The following is a 7,445-nucleotide window of genomic DNA, read 5'->3' on the forward strand; positions in this document are numbered from 1 at the left end:
GTCTAGATGAGCTGAGAGATTGCATTGAGAGCTCCCATCACTTTTTCCCTTTGGGAAAAAAAAAAGCAATGAGAGAGGACTCTTTAAAAATTTTAAAAATAGCCAGGTTATAAAGAAAAAAGACTAATAATACCAAAGTTGGCAAGGATGTAGGGATATTGCAACTCATACGCTTCTGGTCAAAGTGTAAACTGTCACAACCACATTGGAAAAATGCTTAGTATTATCTACTAAACCTGAACACGTCTTCCTTTTGACCTCAGAACTCCACTTCTAGGAATATCTCCAATAGAAATAAGCACATATGTTCACCAAGGGCATGTATATAGCAGCACTATTGGTAAGAAACCTAAACAGAAACCAAATCTATGCATGTAGAAATCAGGGTAATGGTTACCTTTGGTGGAGGATGACTGGAAGCTGACACAGGGGGAGGGTCTGTGTTTTCAATGCTCTGTTTCTTGATTTTAGAGAAGGTGTGCTCAATCTATGAAAATTCATCCAGCTGTTCAGTTACAGTATGTGAGTTTTTCTGCATATTTTTTTCTAAAAATACCCATGTTCTAAAATAAGTGAAAAATCTAACTGAATCCAAGTAAAACTAAAATCCACAGTACTAAGTAAAGCTGTAGCCATCATACTGCCAGCCTCCAACACCAGAAGCACCTGGAGGCACTGAAGAGTTCAATTTCTAGGGATTGAGTGGGACCAAAAGCACTCCAGAAGTGGCAAAGTACCAAAATTAGACTCACTAACTGAAGTTTGCAACACTGGAGGGGCCTGGGTGGGTTCACTGCTCATGAGGGGAGGTACAAGAAAGCTTAAGTCCCTGCCTAAAATGATGACTCTAAAGCTGACTGGCTGAAAGGCTGACACAAGGCAGTCATATATAGAATCTGGGGAAACGTAAGGCTGGCTTTCATCACCATGGAACAGGCACTCCAAGACCCAATATAAGCCCTACTTCTTGACTGAGAATCCACAGGGACCCAGGTGCAGGCAACTGCAGAACCGAGAGAGAGAAAACGAGCCAGAGAAAGATTAAAAAAAAAAAAAAAAAAAACCCTAAAAGACCTTTAAGACAAATTTACAAAATATCAAAGCAAATGATGAAACTAACACAAGAAAATAAATACAAGAGATGAAATAATTCTTGACAAACTGGAAATGACAGTATTCTCAAAATGATTTTTTAAAAGTATATTTCTGTCCTCAGAGAGTAATAAAAATGTTCATAACTTTTTTCAATATTGAAAGTGGGGAAAAAACACACAAAAAAAGAAAGTGGATATGAAGGGAGATAAGAATCAAGAACAGATGAGTATAAAACATGAATGGGCAAAGAAATAACATATGATGTGCAAAATGTATTAGATACTTCTTAATAATTCCAATTGGGAGACAATCCAAATAAATGTCTATCAACTGGTGGATATGTACTATATCTGCAAAATGGAACACTGTTCAATAAAAAGGAATAAAGTACTGACATAGGTTATAACAGAGATGAACCTCAAGAATATTATGCTGAGCCAAAGAAGCCAGAGTAAAAGACTACATATTGTATGATTCCATTTATACAAAATGCCCCAAAAGAGCAAATTTAGAGAGACAAAAACCCTTCACTTTCCTTCACGAAGATTTCTGATTCACTTATCATTTTGTGAGTACATCTGAAAGTCTTCTGAAGGACCTTTCTGGAATATAATGATATATAAATAAGCCAAGACAAGATAGGTGTATGTATATGGTTTCTGAGTGATGGGGCAAATATAGGGTAGAATGGAGAGGGGATAAGAGAAAGTATTTATTCTCTCTTAAGGTCCAATAGGAAAAGGCACTGTCTCACTGTATTCCAAAACACCATCCTTTTTGGGTATATAGGAGAAAATATTTTTAGCCTAACCCTCCTTTAGATCCATATAACCAGTATGGCTACCTTCCTTAATGCTAACACCTTGTGCTGGGGAAAAGAGAATTTATCTGAAAGATGCCAACAGTTTGCCGGACTGTATTTTTTCCTCTTTAAAAATAAATAAATAAATAAATAAAGATTTTATTTATTTATTTGACAGAGAGAGACACAGCGAGAAAGGGAACACAGATAGGCCTATCTCCCTACAAGGCAGAGTGGGAGAGGGAGAAGCAGGCTTTCCGAGGAGCAGGGAGCCCGATGTGGGGCTTGATCCCAGGACCCTGGGATCATGACCTGAGCCAAAGGCAGACGTTTAATGACTGAGCCACCCAAGTGCCCCTTCCTCTTTATCTCTGTTTGTGTAGATACCACCTCAAAATGCTAGATTTGTTCCACTTGGAATAGTTCCATTTGGAGCAACCATATAGTCCCTTGGCTCAAAAAACAGGACATTCAGGGGCAGCTACACCTTTGGATCAGTAATCCAACCAGCCACATTTAATCTGGGCATGAGTCAAGACGCTGCACTTCTGCTTCCCTTCTAAGTCCATCAAGGACTGACCTTAAGGCATACCACCCAGAAGTTCCTTCCAGCGATTTCCAGGCTTAGAGTTTAGAAATTGAACCTAATTGATTTCAATGCAATGTTCATAGAGAATTTACTTTCTGTCCAACTGAGTCCAGTGTGTTGATATCTGGGACTGGGACCAGGACCTTGCATGCACCCAATACTTAAGAACGGAACTCCCATCCTAAAAAAATAAAGCCAAAAAAGTTTTTTTTGAAGTACTGTGTAGAAATCTCATGGGGTAGTTGTAAGGATTTGTGAAATATTAAAGATCTTTGAGTTTGGAGAATTGGCATTGTAGCAATACAAAATTCTGCTCTTTTTTGTCCCCCCTCCTTCTCTTAATAACCCTGTTACATGACCTTCTAAAGGCTTTGTTCCCTTAGGAAACATTACATGATTTGTAATAGTCTGTAATAAAACTTGGAAAAGACAGCCATAGCACTGGTTCAATAATCATGAGAATTGCTTTTAGCTGCTATTTCTCAACAGTGTTCATGTAATTAATTGTAAACTTTGTAATAATGCTTTGTCCTAGTGTACAAATGTCCCTACATGTGTCTGTGTCATGGGATCAGCATTCCTGCACCTTGGGTCTCCTTAAGCCTTGTCATTTGGCACATGCATGACCTTGAGCTCCAAACCAGCCTTAAGGAGAGAGATGTAAACAGTATGGCCTTATTCCTGGAAGTGCTGATCCCATCCTGGCTGGGCCTTCACCTTTAGCTCCAAGAATTGTGATCCCACCTTATCCCAATTAACACAAGACCAACTTGTTTGTACACTAAAGTCTCATTCTTCTGTGGATGCTATGGTTGAAGTTGACTTGCAGTCAACATTCTGGTGTTCTGTGATGACTGTGAGCCAACATCTGTCAGCTGATGGCAACTTCTCTGTGGGTTTCTCACAGCTTTGCCATCCCCTGTCACCTCATCTCACAAAAATTCTTCAATGCCAGGCCCCCAAAGATGTTATTCATCAAAGTGGCCTATGCTCCTACCTGTCACAGAGACAGATTGCTTTCTTGGTAAGAGGTGGCAACCTGGTTGGGTCCTTAAAACTCTGAAGAAAGAATATTTCTCCCTCTCTTTTTCTGAGCCAAATGACTTCTATTTAATTTTTTTTTTCTTCTTTTGAGTTTTCACTGTCCTCTTGGCAATCAGAGCAATGCCTCTCTACTGGGTTCTTCACAGAGAATAAATAAAACCTGGCCAATTTATGGGAAACTAAAAAAAAAAAGTTGAGTTGCTTGAGGGATTTCTAAAGCAAATTCTGCTTCTATGAGTCAGAAAGAAAACACAGATATTAGTTTGTAATGAAACCAGAAACTTGAGGGTCATTCAGCCTGAGGCTGCAGATCCCCCATAACAGTGTTTACTTTAGAGACAATAAACTTAAGTTCAGTCCTAGAAATACAGAGAGACAGAGAAAAAAAAAAAAAAAACAGCAAGAAAATGAGCAAGAGAGAAAAAAGGAGGAAGAGGAACAGGAGGAAGAAAGAAGAATGAGAGGAAGAAGGATAAAAGAAGATGAGGAATTCTCTTCCCCAATTTGCTTATAGTAGATGTGGAAAACAGTCCAGGTAATCTAAAGAGTTTCAACAAAAATGTATTAAAAGTAGTTTGGATGCATCCTCGATGCACACAATGTTCCTGTGTGTTAATCTATACCAAAGAGAATATAACTCATCAAAGGCAGTGTCTTGGTAGCTTTGTATACTCAGGAGGATTAGCACCCTGATTAAATGGCACTTTTGTCACCTTAGTCTTGTACTGCTTTTGACCAGGTTGAAGACTCTGTTTCCTTACTTTGGTCTTATCCTGGGAGAGAGCCAAAAGGTCTCTCCTTATAATGATGTCAGAACACAATTTCCAAATGCTTTTCCAACCTAACTGACATTTTTGCCCATCTTTCTGATCGAGTTTTGGGTCCAGAAAATAAAGGCCTTTTAATGACTCTGTTCTCCTTGAACTGAACTGGGTTACTTTTGTGATCCCTCAACATTTGGTGGCAGCTCCTATGAAAAAAAAAACATGAGGCCTTTTTCCTCAGCTCTCTTCAAAATGCCTTAATAGAAAACACATTCTGCATTACCCATGTGCATGTGTTCAGTGCAAATCTTAATTTTATCTTAATAAAGAATTCGGTCCAAGGGCTCTTCCATGTACAAAGGGTGTTATTGATGGCAATACAACCCTGGAGGACCTTATGGATGTAGGTTCCTTAGGGGGCTTTTGGGAAAAGAGTAGTATGCAGTTCCCCTGAATTATGTTAACATTTCCAAAAAGTGGTCTTCTTCTCTTGGGTAGTTTCTCTAACCAAAATCAGAGGAAGAAAAAAGGAAGGGAAGGAGGTTAAGAGAATGAGAGAGACACAAAGACAGGAAGGAGGGAGGGAGGATAGAATTCCTTAAGCCTATCATTAATCTGTAGGAATTCATTTGTGTTCTTAACTTCATCGCCCAGAAAATAAATTCCATTCTGTTCCAGTTGATAATCTGAAGGGAAGACTCTGCCAGCTGGGCAAAAAAGGGGTGAAACACTTTATAAATTCTTTGTTGCAGCCAAAACTTGTACCTTCTCTGGATACCAGGGTCATTCAAAGTTACATTGCTTCCCACTCATTTCTGATGAACAAAATTCCTCTTGATTCTCTTTGGATCCACCTGAAAGCAGGTAAGGAAACAAGACCTCCTCTCTTCTTCATTTTGCCCAGAGTCACTGCTTCAGCTGGCCAACTTTGTAGCCCAGAATATGAGCACCTCTACCTGGAGCTTGCCTATCCAACATGCTCTGATACTATTAGTCTTGGAGACTTTGTCCCCCAGCACAATCCAGAGAAAGCTCTGCCATCTTATTGGGTTGGGTTGTGCTACTTTAACACTAGGATTAGAAAGGCATATTTTCACACTGCCATCTGTTAGTACCCATTATATAGTTTGACATGCATGTGGGGAGCCAGGAGCCACTTGGGAATATTAGGACAGAGAACACATCTTGGCCAGGGAGAATCCTAACATATGACTGCTACTGTATGACTTTGTGTAAAGTTAGACTGAAATGAGCATTCTCTATCATCTGAAGAAAACACCCACTATAAAGCTTGTTAAGTTTTCCCTAACAGCCTAGAAAGGACACATACATTTTTTTTTATTTTTTATTATGTTAATCACCATACATTACATCATTAGTTTTTGATGTAGTGTTCCATGATTCATTGTTTGTGCATAACACCCAGGGCTCCATGCAGAACATGCCCTCTTTAGGACACATACATTTTTACCAGCATCCCAGGGCCAAGATTCATTGGATGGAGTACTGTTTCCTAACGTAATCAAGGTCTTCCTATAGGAGATTCTGATAAGTTGTATGGATAATGGAGAATGCCATGAACAAAACATGAAGTGACACATGTTCTCTTTGGGTTTCCAACATTCTCCTTCTAGCTTAGGATTCCACCTTTACTTCTGATAAAAATTCCAGGGCTTATAAAGAGCTGGTGTTAAGCTACGATTAGGTCAGGAGAACAAAAACCTGAGTCATTATAAGAAGGCATTGAAGCTGGTTTAAAGACTTAATTACCTCTACCCAGACCCGCATTTAAGAAGAGAAAGCTTTTAAACCAGGTGAATCTTTAACAGTAGCATGGCAGCCTGTGCCAGATGTAGAATCTTAAATCATATAAATCAAATCATCAAGAAGATTCCTGCCTTAGTCCTCCCTGAAGGCCAATCTTGATAAATACCTCAAGTGTCCATTTTTGGAGCTTCCCGTTTAAGTGTTGAATAATTGTTTACTACCAGCTTTGAGGGTTCACTGCTTCTATTTTGAAAACACAGCACATTGCACCTTCAGACCTGTGGGACTTGAAGAGCTATTATTCGAGACCTGGAGACAGGAGTGACACCTCTTCCTACCAATATCAGCCCAGCCTTCAATAGTTGACCCCATATAGACAAAATAATTCCTTAAGCATACTTATGGGAAGGATGGAAGGTTCCCATCTCATTTCATCTTGAAATCAAAGAAGTAGAAAGAGCCAAAGTCATCCAATGCTTACCAAGGACACCTCTTACAATTTCTAAAAGCCAAAAGAAATTCAAATAACCCCACATCAACAAGGAGATTTCCCAATGGCATTTCACAATTAAAATGAAAAGTAGTAAAAATGGGAGTGCTGCAATTTCACCCATAGCATGAACAAAATGCTAATCAAAAATCTCTTTTTCTGCTTATCTTCAGAGACAGAGTATAAGCTCATGTTTATTTCAGGGCATCCTAATGTTGGGGGAAGGGGAGGGAGTTCCTTTTTTTCCCCCCGTTGAGTCATCCTCTCCAATGGGGCTGCTTCTGAAAACAAGTTTCCAATTGAACTTCTCATACTATATTGCAGTAACTTAGGGTGAAATTTGCTGCTTGGTGTGTTGGAAAAGTATGCAACCAAACATATAAGAAGACAATGTGAAAGTTGCTAGAAGCAATAGGAGACCAAAATTTCTTAGGCATTTTTGGTAATCATCCATTAGCAGGCCAAATTGTTGGGCTCAAGCAGAGAATGCTTTCGTTATATTTGAATAGCAGGAAGAGCCTTGCTTTGGGCTTCATGTAAAAGGAAAAGAGACCAATGGTTTTCCAAATGGAACTAAAAAGAACATGGAGACTTCTCTACATTTCAGTCCCTTAGCCTAGACCATTGCAATTATAGTTCAATGAGGCTGGAACTCTCCCAGTGAAAAGATAGTGCAGGTTTGAACTACATATTCTTTTGTTAATTTTAGCAGGAACATCTTCCATTAATGGCAAAGGTTTTTATACTACTCATGATATTCGCATGGTTAAAATTCAGCTCTAACTCGGGGGGCAGAGCAAGATGGCGGAGGAGTAGGAGACCTGGATTTCGTCTCCTCTCAGGAATTCAGCTGGATAGGGATCAAACCATTCTGAACACCTACAAACTCAACAG

The sequence above is a fragment of the Leptonychotes weddellii genome, chromosome 10 (assembly GCF_054177405.1).
Source record: "Leptonychotes weddellii isolate Sample4059 chromosome 10, ASM5417740v2, whole genome shotgun sequence".
Lineage (NCBI taxonomy): Eukaryota > Metazoa > Chordata > Mammalia > Carnivora > Phocidae > Leptonychotes > Leptonychotes weddellii.